At 44.4% G+C, this 21,288-nt stretch overlaps 1 protein-coding gene across 1 annotated transcript in view; it reads right to left on the bottom strand.

The window, feature by feature from the left end:
* The window catches only part of tmem121aa (transmembrane protein 121Aa), an 86,605-nt gene extending 67,840 nt beyond the window's left edge, over window positions 1-18,765 (bottom strand). The window contains exon 1 of the mRNA XM_055640855.1: window positions 18,396-18,765. The gene's annotated coding sequence lies outside the window, so the exon portion shown is untranslated. The remainder of the gene's footprint in view (window positions 1-18,395) is intronic.
* Window positions 18,766-21,288: the final 2,523 nt, after the last annotated feature.

Genomic DNA, 21,288 nt, shown 5'->3' with positions numbered 1-21,288 from the left:
GGCTGAACCACATGGGGGTGGTCTCTTTACAATCCAATTACAGATATCAATTAACCCCATACATGACAGACATTTCCCTAACCCAATAATACAGTGGCTAATACATTGTATTCAAACAGTGTTTCTCAGCGGAAACGAACATCGCAACAGCCATGATATTGCAAGAAAACCAGACAAGTCTCAATACCTCATCCAATCAACATTCAGCAAAGTAGAGCTTTGCAACATTATTTACAACTATTAACAAAGTGTATGTCTGGTTTGCATTCATCCAATCCATTCTATGCACGTTTCACCTAATTGTCAGGGTCTGCAGATGATTCCATTCTTTTCATGCAGCTTGAATCTAGGCTCTAGACAAACTGGCAGCATTCTGCAGCTTGTCCTATTTCTCCAGAAATTTGCCCAAATGGCCTAACAGTCCTGAAGCCATTACTCATTTTCAGGGTAATAGGCCTCCCCAATTTGACCAGGATTAACACTCCTTCCCTTTTATCATATATGATAACCTATCATTTATGATAACCAAATAGTCAAATAATCAGCTAACCAGATGTACATATGTGCATCCATTACAATTCCCATCTATCAGAAACACAAGATGATTATGTTTCTTCCCAGAATCTTGTCAGAGTTTTTGTGGGCATAGCTTCACAATTTCCGTCTGATGAGTGTTCACCTCCTGAGTTTTCGTGGGCGCGATTTCCCTCCATCCATGTTGTTGCCCATTCTTCTATCCCTTTCCATAGTTGAACCTATAACCTATCATTCCTGAAAAACCTGGAACAAAGCAAGTTACCATCATGCACCCATGCTTCCCCATACATTCATTGTAATTCTGCAATACCATCCATTTTCTACTCTATTATATTCTACTCTATCATTGTATTCCTATTCCTATTCAGTTCCCTAATATACTCTTTACTACCCTAGGATCAACACTAATCAGCTCTCTCCAAATTCACACGATGTTATAGTATGTATATCTGATGATGGGTTCCCATATAAATTTCAGCTGGGCTCAGTCTAGATTTCCCCACAGGCATGACTTTTTTTTTAAAGCAAACCATGGCAAATGTTCCAATTTAACCAAATTCAGTCTCAGCCTTCAATTTACTGTTTTAAATTTCAGTGTCCATCTCATCAGTCTCATTCCACAGCAGTATGGCCGATAACACAATTCCATTCCAATTCCTGTGGAATTCCCAGCTGTTCAAATTTAAGCAATCAATTTCTATATGCTGTCAATTTAATCATAAATCCAATTAAGAAGGCCAAATCTAGGGACAATTTCTTTCCACCTTGATAATAGAAGCCGCTTTACCATTAAGGGTTAAACAATTTAGATCCATCAGTGAAATATGCATTGGCTCTGCTATTCCTACACCCATTCAAGTTTCTCCTTCTAATTCACTAGATTTCTCCTGCAGTACTTCTTCCTTACTGAAGAAGGGTTTCGGCCCGAAACGTCGCCTATTTCCTTCGCTCCATAGATGCTGCTGCACCCGCTGAGTTTCTCCAGCATTTTTGTGTAGCTTCTTCCTTACTATGTTGGCTCCGCTCTCAGTCTAGGGGTTCTCGCTTATACTAGTTCCTAACCACTGAGTAATTTCCTAGTCCGGTCTCTTAAAGGGAAGTCCTACTGCTCACAATTCCACTTTTGAACATTTCTAATTCCAACTCCAATTTTAATTCCAATTTTAATTCCAACTCTCACATTCCCTGAATAATTCCATGTTACCAGATCCTTCCAAATATTCCTAACCCAAGTTTCACAAGTCTTCCAAATCTCAAAATTTAAAGTTCCTCCAATTCATTACCATACAATTTCGAGACCGAATCCAAAATTTCATCAATTTATTTCTAATCATCATAATTTAGACGCAAAATAGGTGTTTTACCCCAAACCACAGAGGAATGTTTTTTTTTCAAATTCAGTTCTTTAAAGAGGAGCTTGTCCCAATAGTTGTTACAGGTTAAGAAGGAACTGCAGATGCTGGAGAATCAAAGGTACAGGTCGTTACAGGTTGTCTGTGTTGTTTCCTTCGGGAAGATTAGATAGTGTCCTTTACTTTCATTCATTTTAAAGCTTCAAAAGCTAGATGATGTTAAAGTTGGGCACTAGGCTAGGTTTTCTTCTTCTTCTTCTTTCTGATGTCAGTTTCAAGGGAGTAGGGATACTGGGGAACTTTGTCTGTTGGTTGGCCTTCCCAGATTTGTCTTAAAGGGGCAGGACAGTATCATTTCCTCCTGCTTGTTGATTCATGTTTCTGGGGAGCTACATTACCTTTGCTGTCTTCTGCCCGTTCTCAAGTGGTCTGTATATTCTTTACCTCACTCCCCAGATAGTATGTTGTCAATTATACTGTCCTGCAGGCTCAACCTCAGCAACACGTTAGTATAATAACTTCTTTCCCCACTCCTGTACCTCCTGCAGAATAAGTTTGTTTCTTCTCTCCCTTAGTGCCATTTCTTCTCCTTAGTTACCATTCCTTCTCATGCCAGTTACTATGTTTCTTACTTCTTCCTTTCAGTAAGTGTTTCTCAAGAATTAGATTATTTGTGTTTCCTCCTATAATTTGGAAGGGGTGATGTTCTTTCCATTTCTTATTGCTGTTTTGGGGCCATGTGAGGACGCCTTCAAATTTACTAGGTGGTATTAACTGCCAGGTTAAGGCTAACAAAATGGGTTTGATTGCCAAAATGTCCGTGCCCCCTGATCTCCTTGCCAGTGTCCTCGTCCTCTACCCTTGGGGTCCCAAGAGCCCCGGTTACCTCTCAGAATCCACTGGTTTCTGAAACCCCACGGCCCTCTTCTTTGCTCCCTTGCTTCTCGGCAGTACCCCCTCACAGGACATGACCGACTCCAATGTCCCAATTCCCCACAGTTGTAGCACTGATCAGGTGGGACCGCTCTATAACCTTTCCAGCCAAACCGAGGAAAGGTTGGCTCTCAGAATGGTAGATCTATCCAAGCTTTGAGATCTTCCTCCTCCTTATCTTCCTTCATCCTTATTTCCCTTTTTCAAATCTTTAATATAGGTCTCTGAGCTGTGTTGGATCAGGCTGTATTAAAGTCTGAACATCTGTGATCAGGGGAACATTTATACCTAATGCGGGACTTTATACCAAAGGTGGAGTAGGCAGCATTCTACAAATGAACTGTCCGATCTATACCCCCATTGTCAGGGAATTGCTCCGACATAATAATATTATCAGTGTCCGGATTAATCCCTCTGTATCCTCCTGCTATCCTACCCTCAGAAAAGCCATTTGTTCTGTCTCTGTACTTCAGGAAGGATTCCTTCACTTTCTCACTACTGGAGTATCTAATTAATTTTGGTTTCCATTTTGGCGGAACCTTCCTTCTAGCTCCTTGCTCTCCCAAACTGTCCTCCACTGGTGGAGCAATCATAGGAGCTAGAGGATCCTTCCCCGATTTTTTCACTTCAGATTTGAATTTGGGAGGATCTGGGAGGAACCGAGGGTAATAACGCTGACTCCTCCCGTGTGCCCTGCTCGCAAGCTGCGCATGGTGTCTCCGAACTGGGAACAGGAGAGTGCCGTGAGCAATGCTCTGGCTCTATTCGGAAAAAATCTGCCCAACTTGGCATATTGTGAGCATCTCTCCCTTCGAGGTCTACAAATACTGCTGCACTCTTACCAAATTTGATAAGTTACCTCCCCTTTAAGAGCTATCTCAGAAGTTTCCCTTTTAGAAGATGGTATTCTCTCCTGCTCCTGTTCCTGCTGTTGGCTTCCACTATCTTCCATCCCTGTTCTGGAATGTCCCGAGAAGGACCAGTTCTCTCGTGTTCCCCTCTAATCCTTAATTTATATGCCGCCATTCTTAGAGTGGACAGTAAAACGGTCTCTTTATTTATTTTCCTTCTAGTGAAGAACATTCTCCATATTCCAATTAATTCATTTCCTTCTTCACCATTTCTATATTTTTTGACAATCATTTCTATATAGTTTATTCCTATTACAGATTTTAGTCCACCCAGTGGCCAAAGTTCGCTTCTCAAAACTGCATTTAGTTCTCCAGATAATCCTCTTAGTCTGTCTGATTCATGTGGAAACTTCTCGCAAATTATCCTTATCGGGCTTCCTGATCTATTTGATCGGTCCTTCTCTGAGACATTCCCCATTTTTCCTGCACAATAGTTACAATACAAAATAAAATTCCAGACACTAACACCTATTCAAACTCACTCCTTCCTCAGACTCCAAGATCAATGGAGTCTCTCCCACACAATGGCTAATCGTCTCTCAGGCTCACACCTATTCGCACAATCATTCTCTTTCAACCATTACTCAATCACTCACTCAATCACTCACTAAATCGCTCCTATTCAATTATTCAAACCACTCGCTCATATTCAATCGCTCTCCCAACTCTCTTATCAATTAGATCACAATCACTTAATTCAACTCTAAACTTTCAAGCAAAGGATCTCCGGTTTCTCAATCCAAGTCTAACTCTTAACATAGAAACATAGAAACATAGAAATTAGGTGCAGGAGTAGGCCATTCGGCCCGTCGAGCCTGCACCACCATTTAATATGGGTCTATGTGTTTGTAATGTATGGCTGCAGAAACGGCATTTCGTTTGGACCTCAAGGGGTCCAAATGACAATTAAATGTATCTTGTATCTTGTATCTTGTAATATGATCATGGCTGATCATCCAACTCAGTATCCCGTACCTGCCTTCTCTCCATATCCTCTGATCCCCTTGATCTCAGTCTCTTCCACAGAGCAATCTCTCTTGCTCAATCCACTTTAAGTTCGCATAGACAGACAAATCCAAACCACGCTATTAAAACTATAATCAAAAACGAAAGTATTCCCCTGATTACAAGTAATCCCCAATACACCCCAATATAAACTACAAGCATCCAATAAATCACACTCTTTTCTTTCTTTTCTTTTAAAATATTTTTATTCGTTTTTTTTCCAAAAACAAAAACAAAACAAAAGAATAATGATAAACATAACAATGATATTGATACATAGGGATCAGGATTACATTAATAACAGGTATAACCTCAATATGCCCGGTATCAAAATACAAATTGAATATAGACCTCTCGGTCTCTATGTAAATATAGTTAAATGTTTAAAAGAAAACGTATATATGTAAAAACAAAGATAAAAAGAAAAAAAGAGAAAAAAAGAGAAAAAAGGAAGAAACAAAACCCCCCCAAACTAGAAAAAAAAGCAAAACAGAATCTGAGCTGAGAATTTCAACAATTTGTCCCTGTTTGTCGTCAAGTCTGTTCCACCGTATAAAGGTAAAATAATTTTTATAACGGTTGGAGAGGGAGCAATTTATTTTGTGTGAAAATGTTGAATAAATCTTCCCCAAGTCTCAACAAATTTAACCAAGGGTTCAACAATGTCACTCCTGATTTTTTTCTAAATGTAAACATGATATCGTTTCAGAGTACCAATGGAGTGTGGTCGGAGGGTTAGAGTCTTTCCATTTAAATAAAATAGATCTTCTAGCAATCACACTCTAATAAATCTCCCTTGTGGCGCAATCGGTCAGTGGAATGACTCCTCCCCCGACACAGCGATCGAAAGACTACACCCCCTGATTGAACCACCACGACTCAGATTCTCACAATACTACAATCTAAACAATTACAAATATTTAATTCAAACACACTTTTACTTTGATTATCCAAATATGTAAACACTCACACAAGCAACAATACAAATAGCAGTCTGCAAAATTAACACACCCCAAATCTTACTTTCTAAATCTTAATACACTCTAAATTTATTTACATACACGGAATATTTTCACAACTCGGATCCGATAACAATACAAAAATCTAGATTTTTACAATTTACAAAAATGATTTAAAGCACTAGCACACAGTTTGCAAACACTCGATCTCAACGCCGCATCACGCTGTTATCAATCAGTGAACCTCTCTCTCCGATACCGAAGATTTTCTCCTTCCTAGGTTACTCTTTGCTGAGGGGTACTACTTAAATGACTACATTTCCTCCTTATGTTACTATCCTTACGCTAAGACTGGACTTCTATAGGGGGACCTCTATCCCTCCTCTCTAAGTTCTACAGAATTAGGAGTACCCTTCGCATTCGGATTACTTTTCACCAAGTAAACTGGTTCCCGTCTCTCAGGTACTCCTCTCTATCAGAAACTAATCAACAATTCATCAGAGGGTTACTATTCAGTGTTGATCAGCCGCTATTCGGAATCAATCACGGACATGAACAAACTTCAAAGTTCTATCTACAAGAATTCAAATTCTACCTTATGGGCAGAACTTCAATGTGAAATTTTGTATTTGGAAATTTGATTTTGCAAATCTAGAATTGTTCTCGAACTCCTAGTTTTAGTACGTATCCCTCCTCATACGCGGGCTCTCGAATCAAACTGAAATTGCCCAATTAAATTCTCGAATGGACTAGAGTATTCCCAGCCAATCTATACTCTGACCACCGAGCCCAGTACCTTTACGAGATTCCTCGTCCGTCACTTCAGCGAGGGAATCAGATATCTTCATGCAGACACCCCTCTCTGCTGGGCGCTGAGGGTTCAGTGCCCAGTCTCTTTGCACTGGCAGTCGTTGATGCCGAATTTCAGAGCGCAGCTTTCCAATCCACACTCCCGGCAAAGATATATCAATATGTAGGTCAGATGTGTATTTCAATACCCCACCAAATCTAACCTTGGGCCACCCCTTGCCCAATGAAGCGTGTCAGGCTCTCGTTAAAGCAGCTGCAGCCTGCCAATTACGACCAAGTTTTGGGCCACTCCACACCCAGTTTTATGGGCCCCAAACCCAAAGGAGTGCTAACCAACCCCCCCCACCCCCTCCCCCGTGCTGGCTAGACTCTGTTCTAATGATCTCGATAAGACCCTTTCCCAAGCCCACGAATGATCGATCCGCTCCGACTAACGAAGTGTCAAAAACCAATGTGAAAACCGCACAGTGGGCCCGATTTCTGCACTCGCGATCGAAACAGCTCAACACCCCTGATCGCAAACTTGTGTTTGGGGGTGTGTTGAGATCCTGGACGAGCCCCCAGTGTAAATTGCTCGTTCTAAGCTTCCCTCCAGTCTAGTTTCAGTCAAAAATCACTGAGTCAAGCACTTGCACATCTAAACTTTATTTTGACAAAACACATTCACAGTTCCTACTACTGTTCCTAACCACCGCGGGTTTGATCCTCGTATCTGCCTGATCAAGCCCTCTAGGCCTCACTCAAACAGAGACACTCCAGAAGTGCACGCAGTCCTAAGTGCTCTCCCAGAAGATCAACACAGGACCTCATGGCAGTGGACTTTTATAGGTCCCCAGACCTCGAGGGACCGAACCACATGGTGGTGGTCTCATTACAATCCAATTACAGATAGCGATTAACCCCATACTTGACAGACATTTCCCTAACCCAATAATACAGTGGCTAATACATTGTATTCAAACAGTGTTTCTCAGAGGAAACGAACATCGCAACATTTGCCCTGATATGCAAGAAAACCAGATAAGGCTCAATACCTCATCCAATCAACATTCAGCAAAGTAAAGTTTGCAACATTATTTACAACTATTTACAAAGTGTATGTCTGGTTTGCATTCATCCAATCCATTCTATGCATTTTGCACCTAATTGCTAGGGTCTGCAGATGTTCCCATTCTCTTCCTGCAGCTTAGATCTAGGCTCTAGACAAACTGGCAGCATTCTGCAGCGTGTCCCATTTCTACAGAAAGCACTTTTAAAGTGACCAAATGGCCTAGTAGCCCTGAAGCCTTTACTCAATTTTAGGGTCCTGGCCTCCTCAATTTGACCAGGATTAACAATACAATAATAAATACAATAACAAATGCAAATAGTATGAGGTTTCACAGAAATCTCCATCAGCATAGACCAGATGGGCTGAAGGCCCTGTTTCCATGCTGTATAACAATGAATTTCTATGAATTTTAAGATTACAGAGATTCTTGGAATCTCTATAGAATCTGTGACCAAACCTCTGCTAAAATTAGCTAGGTTTTGTGAATTACTTGGCAGATTACTGCCTCTTGTAAGATTTTTTTAATTCTGAGGGTAGGTGAGTTGACACGATGAGAAATGAGGCACTACTGTGTAGCTAATTGCTAAAAACTGCACTCTCTACCTTGTAGGTAAATGGCACAGGTTAAAAGCAGATTTTACCTGAAAAGTCATGCTTGGAGTGCTACAAATGTACTTCATATATTTTCTCACAGCTTACAAGGAGGCCATTCAGCCCATCGAATCCACCTCTCAGAGCAAGTCTATCAAACTCATTCCCCTGCTCTTTTCCCTGCATTCCGTTCAGTTTTGTATCAACACCACTCTGATTTTCCTGCCGTACAGCTACTGGAAGTAACCTACAACACACTGTTAACCAACCAACCTGCTTTGGGAGGTGGGAAGAAACTTGTGGAAACACGCCTGGTCACAGGAAGAACATGCAAACTCCACACAGATTAAACCCGAGGTCAGCATCGAACCAGGTCCCTAAGAAGCTGAGAAGCAGCTGTTCTCCTGGCTGTGCCATCGTGGAAGGATTTTTAATTGGAAATGGCACGAAGAGGGGAGAGATAAACAATAAAAGTAATGTTGCTGGATTCTGAGATAAATAAACAAGAGAGATTAACTGATAGATGCCTAAGAAAGAACTGCAGATGCTGGAAAAATCAAAGGTGGATACAAATGCTGGAGAAACTCAACGGGTGAGGCAGCATCTATGGAACGAAGAAATAGGCGACGTTTTGGGTCGAGACCCTTTTTCAGACCCAAAATGTCACCTATTCCTTTGCTCCATAGATGCTGCCTCACCCGCTGAGTTTCTCCAGCATTTTTCTCTACCTTTGATAGATGCCTAAAGTGAGTTTGGAGAAGGCACGATGACTAATAATACAGACAAGAGGCAATTCATGCTCATCAGTGATAGGAGCAGAATTAGGCCATTCGGCCCATCAAGTCTACTCCACTATTCAATCGTGGCTGATCTCAATCTCCCTCCTATCCCCATTCTCCTGCCTTCTCCCCATAACCTCTGACACGTGTACTAATCAAGAATCTATCTATTTCTGCCTTAAAAATATCCACTGACTTGTCCTCCACAGTCTTCTGTGGCAAACAATTCCACAGTTCTTTGTAGTAACAGACGTGGGAAAGGGAAATGTAGGTATTACAAAGATGAAACTCCAACCTGAATATTTGGAAGTGTGAAATGTGCGCTACCACCGTGCAAGATGGACAGTGGAGACTTTGTTCTAGAGAGTTGAAGTGTCTGGATTGTAAAACATAAAAGGTTACCGCTTCATACTGTTTTCATACAACAGTATGAAAGTAATGTTGCAGCTTTAGAAAGGATATGCAAAAGAGCATCCAGAATGATTACGTGATTGAAAAGGATAATGAGAAGTAATTATTAATATTGGATATATTCTCTGTGGAAAAGAGAAAGTTGAGTGTTAATAAAGCTGATACATTTAAGATTGTAGAGGGATTAGATGGTTCTGACAAACCATTCAGCAATGTACAGAAATAGTACTTTGGGATGCTTGTATTGGGGAAAAGAATATGTGGGAACAATGGGCTCACAAAAGGAATGAGTGGGGCGAAGCCATGTCAGATGTCAAAATTAAAAATACCTGAATCTAGTCCCCCCAACCCCCGACGCTGTCCACCTCTGATTCTAGGGAGCATACCTATTCACGGGAAATGGATCAGCCACTATTGGGGTGGTATGATGTTGGAGTTGCTGCCCTACTGCGCTTACAGTGCCAGAGATCAGGGTTCAATCCCGACAACGGGTGCTGTCTGTAAGGAGTTTGTACGTTCTCGCCGAGATCTTTTGGTTTTCTCCCACACTCCAAAGATGTACAGGTCTGTAGCTTAATTGACCTGGTATAAATGTAAATTGACCCTTGTGTGTGTAGGATAGTGTTAATGTGTAGGGATCGCTGGTCGGTGCGGACTTGGTCGGCCGAAGGGCCTGTTTCCGCGCTGTATCTCTAAACTAAACTATTATACAACTTGTCAGTCAGAAGAAGGGTCCTGACTCAAAACGTCACCTATCCATGTTGTCCTGTGATGCTGCCTGACTCATTGAGCTACTCCAGCATGCTGTGCCTTCTTCTGCCTGACTTTAATTTTTATATTTCTTACATGGCAGCCATGTTTCTCTGGAAAGTATGGAAAGAGCTGATGCCAATAGGTTGCTTTCAAAGCACCCGAGGATAACAAGGAGAAGGAGTGTGTCTTCCAAGCTCACAATTTGTCCTGAACACCCTTTACCTTCAGTCCCACCATCCCCTCTGTCCGTCTCTCCTTCCATTCACGACATCTGGCTACATCTGCTCCCACTGACCAACCGTAAAACCCCCCACCCCCCACCCCACCCCACCCCACACCACCCCACCCCACCCCACCCCACCCCACCACACCCACCCCACCCCACCCCACCACCCCACCCCACCCATCCCACCACCACCCCACCCCACCCCACCCCACACCACACCACACCCCACCCCACCCCCCCACACCACACCGCACCCCACCCCCCCACACCCCACCCCACCCCACCACACACCACACCACCCCACACCACCCCACACCACCCCACCCCACACCACACCACCCCACACCACACCACACCACACCACACCCCACCCCACCCCACCCCCCCCCCACACCATCCATCCCATCCACCTCCCCACACTACACTGCACCATCCCACACCACACCCCGCACCACGCCACACTGCACCACCCCACCACGCACCACCCCACACCATCTATCCCCACCCCACCACACCATCCCACACCCTACCCCGCACCACACCACACCACCCCGCCCCACCTTACCCCACACCACCCACACCCTACACCACCCCACCCCCCCTACACCACCCACACCACACACTACACCACCCCACCCCTACACCACCACCACACCACACACACACCACACCACCCCACCCTCCCCCAACCCACCTAACCGCACACCACCCCCCTACACCAACCAACACCACCCCACCCCATCTTATCCCACACCACCCCCACACTACCCAAACCCTACCCCACCCCTACACGACCCCACCCTACACTACCCCACCCCATCCCACCCCTACCCCACCTTACCCCCTCCCCACCCCACCCCCATCTTACCCCCCACTGTCGACCACACCACCCCACACCACACCACCCCACCCACCCCACACCACCCCACCCCCACACCACACCACCCACACCACCCCCACACCACACACCACACCACCCCACACCACCCCACACCACCCCAACAAACATTCTCTACCACTTCCTCACTGCCTCCTGCTCTGGCTGACTTCAGCCTTGTACAACAGGCTTCAGCCTGCTTCTATAGTTCTACTCGAGCCTAACTTTTATGAATGCCAGGGAGGTCAACGTTAACGTGTTAAAGGGCTTTTGTTATTAGAACCTTCCACAGAAAAATATAAGCAAGGAATGGGTTAAATATACTGCTCTCTTCATCCATGAGGTAAAGGCGAAAATATCATTTATCACAGTGTTATTTAATGTAATTTAAATATTATTTCAAGAATATTAAATTCAAAAGGATCTCTGCATTCAAACACCCATTTCATGAATAGTCAGGGAAGGAGAGGGGGAGCGGGTTGTTGGTGCAATTTAACAATCCATCTTTTGTAAGGTGAATCTACAGTCTCTCAACAGGGGTATTTCTTTATAAGAGGAAGTATTGTTGCCATGTTAAAGAACGAGACCTAGCATTCGGACAAATCAGTCATGTCATTCTGATTTTTGAAGTGAGTGTTGTTTGAAGCTACTGTTTCTGAAAGCTAAGTAGCAACAAGAAAATGGTATGATTAATGCTAAAACCCTGTTGACATCATTCAGAGACATTCCATGCAGGGCTGAATTACCGAACACATCGTTTAAATTACATTATTGACTAAATGTTGGCAGAATTATGGACTGAATCTCTACTGACATTAATCCAATAGTTGCTCACTAAACTCCCTTCCAAACACAGAACGCTTCTGACCATAACATTAATCCAGATGCTTCACAGAGCTACACAATTCCACCACCCCAGTGCTATCCGTGACTGTGTATGTTAATCTAATTCCCTTACGATGTCACTTAATGATATCTTACCCAGCATCCTGCGGTACAGACGGTTGCCTGGAAATAGCACTTCTTCCTATTTATGCACACTAAATGTGTGCTATTTATTGTGTTGAGCCCTAATGGAGGTCTTGAAATAATTTGTAAATTTGTGTAAAGGGAAGAGCTATGGTGAGATACATAGAAACATAGAAACATAGAAATTAGGTGCAGGAGTAGGCCATTCGGCCCTTCGAGCCTGCACCACCATTCAATCTGATCATGGCTGATCATCCAACTCAGTATCCCGTACCTACCTTCTCTCCATACCCCCTGATCCCCTTAGCCACAAGGGCCACATCTAATTCCCTCTTAAATATAGCCAATGAACTGGCCTCAACTACCCTCTGTGGCAGAGAATTCCAGAGATTCACCACTCTCTGTGTGAAAAAAGTTTTTCTCATCTCGGTCTTAAAGGATTTCCCCCTTATCTTTAAGCTCTGACCCCTTGTCCTGGACTTCCCCAACATCGGGAACAATCTTCCTGCATCTAGCCTGTCCAACCCCTTAAGAATTTTGTAAGTTTCTTTAAGAGAAACTCTATTTTGAGGAAACACATGTGGTCGCAGGGAGAACATGCAAACTCCAAATTGACAGCACCAGAGGTCAGGATTAAGCCCAGGTCTCTGGGGCTGTGAAGTGACAACTCTACCAAATTTGTGGTGATGTGCATCGAGAACTATGCACTTAAATGGGAGCTGTGTGCTTGGGGATTGCATGAGTACTCCCAATGGTTATATTGTGGCTATGTTGGTCACTGGAAGGGTGCTAGTCCTTGACATTGCTGCCAAGGGGACAGTTAGCGGGAGGAAATGGTTGCTCTGTGCCTCTGGACAGCACCCAGTTGGTGCTTTGGATGTGGAGCGGATGTTTCCATTACAGGATGTTTCCAATAGTGGGAGAGTCTAGGACCAAAGGCCAAAGCCTCAGAATAAAAGGACGTATCTTTGGAAAGGAGATATGAAGGAATTTCTTTAGTCAGAGGGTGGTGAATCTGTGGAATTCATTGCCATGGAAGGCCGTGGCGGCCAGAAAATGGAGATTGACAGATTCTTGATTAGTTCGGGTGTCAGAGAGGTGGGGAGAAGGCAGGAGACTGGGATTGAAATGGAAAGGTAGATCACCCATGATTCAGAGAGTTATATATAGCTCTTAGGGCTAAGGGGGTGCTGATTTTAGATGATTAGCCATGATCATATTGAATGGCAGTGCATGCCCAAAGGGCCGAATGGCCCACTCCTGCACCTATTTTCTATGTTTCTATGATTGAATGGCGGAGTAGACTTGATGGGTTGAATGGCTTAATTCTGCCCCTATCGCTTATGAACCTATGAACTTTACCCTGATTAACATCTATGCTATGAGTGTGTTCATAGTCAGACAAGGGGCTGGAGGTCACAGCCCACAGCCCCAACGTGAATTGTACAGAGGCTGTGGACAGTGAAGGGACATCCCGATGGAATTTTCATTATCCTCAGCCGTGGGTAGTCATGTCATCTGACAGACCCTCTCTCTGCTTCTTCCAGTGAGAATAAGGGGTAAGCCATTTAGAACGGTGATGAGGAAACACTTTTTCACACGGATAGTTGTGAGTCTGTGGAATTCTGTGCCTCAGAGGGCAGTGGAGGACGGTTCTTAAGGGGTTGGACAGGCTAGATGCAGGAAGATTGTTCCCGATGTTAGGGAAGTCCAGGACAAGGGGTCACAGCTTAAGGATAAGGGGGAAATCCTTTAAAACCGAGATGAGAAGAACTTTTTTCACACGGAGTGTGGTGAATCTCTGGAACTCTCTGCCACAGAGGGTAGTTGAGGCCAGTTCATTGGCTATATTTAAGAGGGAGTTAGATGTGGCCCTTGTGGCTAAGGGGATCAGGGGGTATGGAGAGAAGGCAGGTACGGGATACTGAGTTGGATGATCAGCCATGATCATATTGAATGGATGTGCAGGCTCGAAGGGCCGAATGGCCTACTCCTGCACCTAGTTTCTATGTTTCTATGTTTCTATGTTCTCTGGATACTTTCAAATGAGAGCTGGATAGGGCTCTTAAAAATAGTGGAGTCAGGGTATATTGGGAGAAGGTAGGATTAGGATACTGATTGTGGATGATCAGCCATAATCACATTGAATGGCGGTGCAGGCTTCGAAGGGTCGAATGGCCTACTCCTGCACCTATTGTTTATTGTCTACTGACTAGCTCCTTGCTTGTCAGAGAATATTCAATAAAGTACGTAGACTGTATCCAAACGTGACGATTAGTGCCTGTGATGGAGGAAACATGTGGTACATGAAGTGTGGCATGTTCGGCTGCACAGCAGACTCCAGGGAAATTACAGTCTCTCAAAGATAAATTACACCTGGACGGGTACATTAAATAGCCTGATAACCATTATTCCATATAGAAATGAAAGCTATGGCATTCTACCCCTCTATTCTATAATGAACATCAAATGCTAATAAATCTAATTTCCAGATTAGTATTTTTATTTATGTTAATCCATCCCCTTTACAATGTGGAAGATAGACACAACATGTTGGAGTAACTCAGCGGGTCAGGCAGCATCTCTGGAGAAAAGGAATAGGTGCCTTTTTGGGTCAGAACCCCTCTACTCAAAACCTAAAACGTCACCTATTTCTTTTCTCCAGTGATGCTGCATTTTGTGTCTATCTTCGGTGTACATCAGCATCTGCAGTTCCTTCTTACACATTTTGTCTCCTTCACAATGTCACTCAATTAGCCTCTCCTCCACCACACTGTTGCTGTCTCTACCTCCACTGATGTGAATCCATCTCCCTCTCACTGCCACTAATTAACCCATCTTCCCTTGCGACACGTGTTGCTAACTGCATCTAGACTGATTTTAATCAACTCCCTCACAATGTGTAGGAAGGAGCTGCAGATGCTGGTTTACCGAACATAGACACTAAATACTGGAGGAACTCAGTAGGTCAGGCAGCATCTCAGGTGAAAAGGAATCGTTGATGTTTCGGACTGGGTCCTTCTTCAAACTGAGAGTCAGGGGATAGGGGAATTAGAGGTATGAAAAGTTATGAATAACAAGTGAATGAAAGGTATGAAAAGGACAAAGCCAGCAACGACAATCAAGGAAAGGTGGAGCCCACAATGGTCCATTGTTGGCTGTGGAAAAGGGGATCACGAGTGGATACAAACAGTGAAACTAAGCAGGTTGACAGTGAAAGTGGTAGAAGGATTAGGGTGGGGGAGGGATGGAGAGAGAGGGAATGCAAGGGTTTTTTTGAAGTTATCAAATTTTGATATCTTCTCTTATTTTGAGGGAGATCAAAACTATTCACCGTTTAATAGCTGCCCAAGCTAAAGATGAGGTGCTGTTCCTTCATCCTAACTTCAATTGACGTACGACCTCACTCTGACAGTGGAGGAGGCCCAGGACAGACAGATCAGTGTGGGAATGGGAACTGGGTGATCACCCTCACTGGGTAACCCCTCTCTATCCCAGCATCCATGTATTACTGACCGAAACTGTACAGGAGTTAATCCAGCTCCCCCACATTGTCACTCCGCAACCCTTGATCACACACACAGACACTGATCGTTTCAACCCAACTTCAATCACTGGAAGATTTAAGGGTTCAGAAATGAAATTGAAACATGTTGATCTAAAAATAAACCCAAATTCATACATTGGTTTCAATTGCATTGTGCTTACTTTTAAAATCCATACACTCAAAATCTGCCCGCAGCAAATATCTTTTAAGACCATTTGGCATATATTTTTAGTAAAGAACTGAAGTTACTTTGTTGTAGATTTATTTTTTTCCTGAGAGCTGCTTGTATCTCTGGAATGACCCAGTTCACTGAATGTTAATGTTATCCGATTCAAATATACTCTTCATCAAACTAAACGCTATGTATTAATTAAGCCACACGACTGCTATAAAAATAACTTTTGTGGATCTTATTTCAACTCTCCCCGGAGAGTAGAGTCGTTGAAAGAAAACTCTGATCCTACGCAGTGTGGCGGAATGGGCACATAATTAAAACCTCAGGCACACTCGGCATTGTGGAGCGTCTGGTGTCCGCGAAGCGAGCCCAACAGCGGACTCTGTGACGAAGAGTAAAAGAGTAAAAGCAACGTCCAACACACACACACACAACAAAGCACTGAAGTCAAACGCGCCACTCTCGTCCCAGCCTCTGCGCGGCACAGGACCCACAAACCGACCCCTCCACCAAGGCGCACGCCGTTCCTCTCTCACTGCCCAGCACAACGTTTGTTGTTCTATCTCGTTGAAATGTTCCAGCGTTAAGTTCATTTACTGCTGGTCACTCGTTTGTAAGAATGCAAGATAGCGGCTTCCCGCTCGTGTTTCCATGAACCAAAGTTGGGGGACAGATATACATAACCAGAGGGCATATGTTTTAGAGGAGGGTGGGAGAGATTTAATGGGAACACTGAGGGGGTAACCTTTGTTTACACAAAGGGTGGAAAGCGTATGGAACAAGCTACCGGAGGAGGTGGACGCGAGATGCTGGAGTAACTCAGCTGGACAGGTGGCATCTCTGGATAGACATATGCAGCGCCCAGAGATGCTACCTGTCCGGTTGAGTAGCTCCGGCATTGTGTGTCTATCTTCGGTGTAAACCAGCATCTACAGTTCCTCCCTACACGTACCGGAGGGGGTAGTTGAGGTAGGTACTATCGCAACGTTTAAGAAACATTGGACAGGTACATGGATGGGTTTAGAAGGATATGGACCAAAAGCAGGCAGGTGGGACCAGTGTAGATGGGACATGCTGTTGGTCAGCGTGGGTAAGATGGGCCGAAGGGCCTGTTTCCACGCTGTATGACTCTATGATTACTGTAAGCGTTGCCACCGCTTGAGAGCGGTGTATATATTTATTTATTTCCCAGCAGCTTGGCCTATGGACAACGGGGAGTGACTCCTTGCTGCCACCTGCTGTGAATTCAATCCAAACCCGTTCCAACTTTACTTTTAAAAAATAACTATATAGGGGGGTTCCAGTTGGCATGTGCTGTCTTTGATGTTGCAAAGCAAACAGACAGTGATGGGCATGAAGACTCAATTGCGCTGAATGAGCTGACTGCAAATCCATTGTCTGCCGCTTTCTAATGTAACCTTTTGGAAAGCCTTTGGTTGAGGTGTTCCTCGTTAACTTCCGAGGACTTGCAATAGCCCGCCCTTTCTGATTTCATCACACACCCCTGTCCTGTAAAGAACCAGTGGTTCCACTGCCAGGAAGCAAGATCGGGCTGGGTGGATTTAGCGTCATTTCCATCGCATGTACTTTGCGCTTTGACCTGCTGCCCACCACCGTGCTTAACGAAGAAATACATTGGAACAAAACTTTGCCGCGGCTTTTCGAGTCGGTGGCGATTTTAGAAGCCACAACGTCTGAAAACTCCCCCTTCTGCAAACTACACATACAAACCCTTCTCACCCCGCATCGCCACCTCCAACCCCCCATCTAAAACCTCCTGCAACAAACTGCGGGTGTGTTAAGTGAACATAGACACAAAAAGCTGGAGTAACTCAGCGGGTCAGCGAGCATCTCTGGATAAAAGGAATAGGCGACGTTTCGGGTCGGGTCCCTCCAATTGTCACATAATTGTTGCGTTAACAAGTTATTTAAAAAAAAAATAATTAAAATTGAGGACAAATCATAATCCACCGTGAAGCCTAACCGGGTACGATTTGAACAGCCACAGTAAAGCATAGCATTGAATTCTCTTTTTCATATTTTTTCTGTGGTTCTAAGTAGCAACAGCATAACACACACATAAGTTCAAACGCTTTCTAAGCAGCTCCAGACAGAGATATCAGCTCATCTGACAGCCATTCCCCCATCGCCCCCTTACTGATAGCCCGTTGGACATTTTGGAGATTCCCTTCAGCGATGTACGCAGATCGCAATAGTCAGGGATCCCTCTGAAAGGGACAGAATTCCTCAATTCATCTCCTACAATCCCGACAGAATGCTGAAATCAGAACTGTCGCCGGGGCTGGATTACGGGTGGGAGATACGATACAACTGGGTCGAGTTATCCGGGCGAAATCTGCGAAGGAAAAATGCTTTGATTGCTTGCATTTTGAATAGAATCACCAATGGTTGTAATTTTGGGGGGAACTGGACATTTCCTGCTTAGATCCTCGCGCTGTGTAACCACTCAGCTTCAGCCGATCCAAGTAAAATTGCAATTCTGTCTTACCCGATGTCTTGCTTTTCTCCTGGAGAATTCAGTGCGCTGCCGAATGTGCCCTCGATGAAAAGCTAATTGTAACCTTCCCTCCCCGAGCGAAAGGAAGCCGGCTGGATAGATTTCCTGTGTTGGATCGTGACATTGAGAGAGGGAGAGGGAGAGAGAGAGCGAGCGGCGGGATCCTGAGCTGGGGGTTTGTCTCTCTCGGATCAGAGAGACCCTTCTCAAATCATCATCTCTCTCTCTCTCTCTTTAATCAACAATATATTAACTGCCGACATGTCTCCGTTTCTTTCTGCTCGCCACTGCTGAGCACTACAGAACGAAGCAAGGCGCTGACTCCCGGTGGGGGTAATTTGTCAGCAATTCGTTTGTACGGTAGACTGTCACGTTGTCCTGCAACTGGCAAAATCAGTGCCTCCAGCCCTCCATCCCTTGCTGCCTCCTTTCCCCCTCCTCCCTCCCTCCCTCCATCCACACAACCAGTAGCTCTGGCTGAGCGCGGTGTCTTGTGCAGTCGCTTGGAAGATGAATGCTAACGGCATGTTAGTCCAGTGTTCATCCCACGGCGCCCTGGAGGTCAAAGAGAGAGAGAGTTTTAAATTAGACAAGTCGGTAATTCTTGCCCAACACTTCAAACCGCTGGCCAAGTTTTTTTTGTGTGCTTTGATTCACCATAAATGGGCCCGGATTCCTTTCAATTCCATTTGTATAAACGACGCAGGAACAAAACAAACCCGGAATCTGTGGGATTAATAAAGCGGTGGTGGAGGAGGGGGGAAGTTCCATCCACTTGGACCAGCTCTTGGGAAGGTCTAGATTTCTGATGGTTTGTCCAGAGGCCCGTTGTGCGTAATGTCAGGAGCTCCCTCTTCAAACTGAAAGGAGCAGAGGCAGGCAGACCGGGAGAGAGAGAGAATGCGGGCTGATATTAGTGCTAATGCTCATTCCTGAAGGTTTATTTCTTGTACGGTCGGTAGAGTTATGGCAAGATGAAGGCTGCATCTGCCCACAATTAGAAAGGAAATGAAAGACAAATGTTTCGTAAACCCAGGACATTACGGAGATTATTGTTTTGTCGACACGCTGGGAAATGCCGCAGACAAGTTATGCACTGCGAACTCCCAGAAACAGGATGGTATATTAACTAAATAATCCACTTCAGTTATATTGATTGAGCGCTAACTATTGACTGGGCTGCCATAGAGATCTCCCCGCACTGGCATTGATACCTAGGTATCTTTCGGCTGAGAGAGCAGATGGAACTTTCATATCAATGTCCTCCAAAATCTCTCCTCATTACTAGTGCTCCAACCAATGCTAGGTATGAACAGTGAATTCTCTAATTTCAAGTAACCCTTACATTCCCTGCCTCCCCCCTCACTCCCCCACCATAGTCATCCCACTAATTCCACTGTTCCCATCCGTGTATCCCTCATTATCACCTCTTCCCCAGTCAACAAGGGGCCGTTATGGTCTCCACCCTTCCTTGGTCATCAGTTGTTGGCCTTTCTTTGTTCTGGCCTTTTCTTACCTCCAGTTTCTTCCCTTATTCTGTCAGTTTGAAGTAGGGTCAAGACCCAAAACGTCAACTACCCATTTTCTCCAGAGATGCTGCCTGACCCGCTGAGTTACTCCAGAACGTTGTGTCTAATATCCACAAATGAATCTTCTTTACTCTGCATGCTCTCCAATGCAGTCATATATTTCTTATAGTGCAATGACCAGAACTGCACACAATGTTCCAAGTGTTATTTATATCATGTTTTCTAAAGTTGCAGGATAACATCCCAACTCTTCAGGGTCAAATTTTATGTTCTTGTCAATGAAGGCAAGCACATCATTTGCCTTTTTCACCACCCTATTGATCACTGTTAGCACTTTCACAGAACTATGGAGTTGGACCTCTTGGTCTCTGTGTCATCAACATTCCTCCACACCTTATTAATTGTTCCATGTAAATTATCGACAAAATGCATCAATTCAAGACAAATCTCTTGTAGATGATGAAAAAATGTTGAGGTGACAGAAGGTGAGTTACTTGCCTTTGGATACCCAACTTCTTAAGCCCCTGTCCCACAGGAGACCTAAACAGCAACCTCTGGTGACCTTGCCCACCACCCAAAAAAAATCTAGGTCGAGGGGACCTGCAACCTCCTACCACCTCCCACGCATATGTTGAAAACCTTCCTCGACTATGAAGAAAACAGGCTTCGACTAGACCTGTCACTAAAAAATGATTGATTTTTAAAACGGCACCCTATTTTTGGTCAAGGCCGGTTTTAATCATGATGAAAGAATAGCAGCAACCTAGATGAAGCCTCGACCATGCGGAAACCACTTTCGACCATTAGGGAGAGTGACCAAAACCTCCGGTGACCTCATAGAAACCTTGGGTGGCGGGCAAGGTCACCAGAGGTTGCTGTTTAGGTCTCCTAAGTGGGACAGGGGCTTTACGTGCATTTGTAGGCACAGTCATAGAGTGGAGAAACAGGCCTTTCAACCCAACATGCTTACAACGACCATCATCTCCCATCTACACTAGTCCCACCTGCCTGCATTTGGCCCAATTCCCTCTGAACCTATCTTATCCATGTATCTGTCTAAATGTTTTTTGAATGTTTGTTCCATACGCCCACCACCCTTTGTGTAAAAAAGTTACTCCTCAGATTGCTATTAAATCTTCCCCCCCTCACCTTAAACCTATGACCTCTGGTTCTCAATTCCTCTACCATGGGCAAGAGAATCTGTGCATTTACCCAATCTATTCTTCTCATGATTTTGTACACCTCTATAAGATCACCCCTCATCCTCCTGTGCTCCAAGGAATAGAGTCCTTGCCTGCTCAACCACTCCCAATAGCTCAGGTCCTCATAATATCCTCATAATTCTGCTCAGAACC

This window comes from Leucoraja erinacea, chromosome 9 (genome assembly GCF_028641065.1).
Source record: "Leucoraja erinacea ecotype New England chromosome 9, Leri_hhj_1, whole genome shotgun sequence".
NCBI classification, from domain to species: Eukaryota; Metazoa; Chordata; class Chondrichthyes; order Rajiformes; family Rajidae; genus Leucoraja; species Leucoraja erinaceus.
Note: the sequence above shows the minus strand (reverse complement) of the source record. Positions and strands in the feature narration are given on the sequence as shown.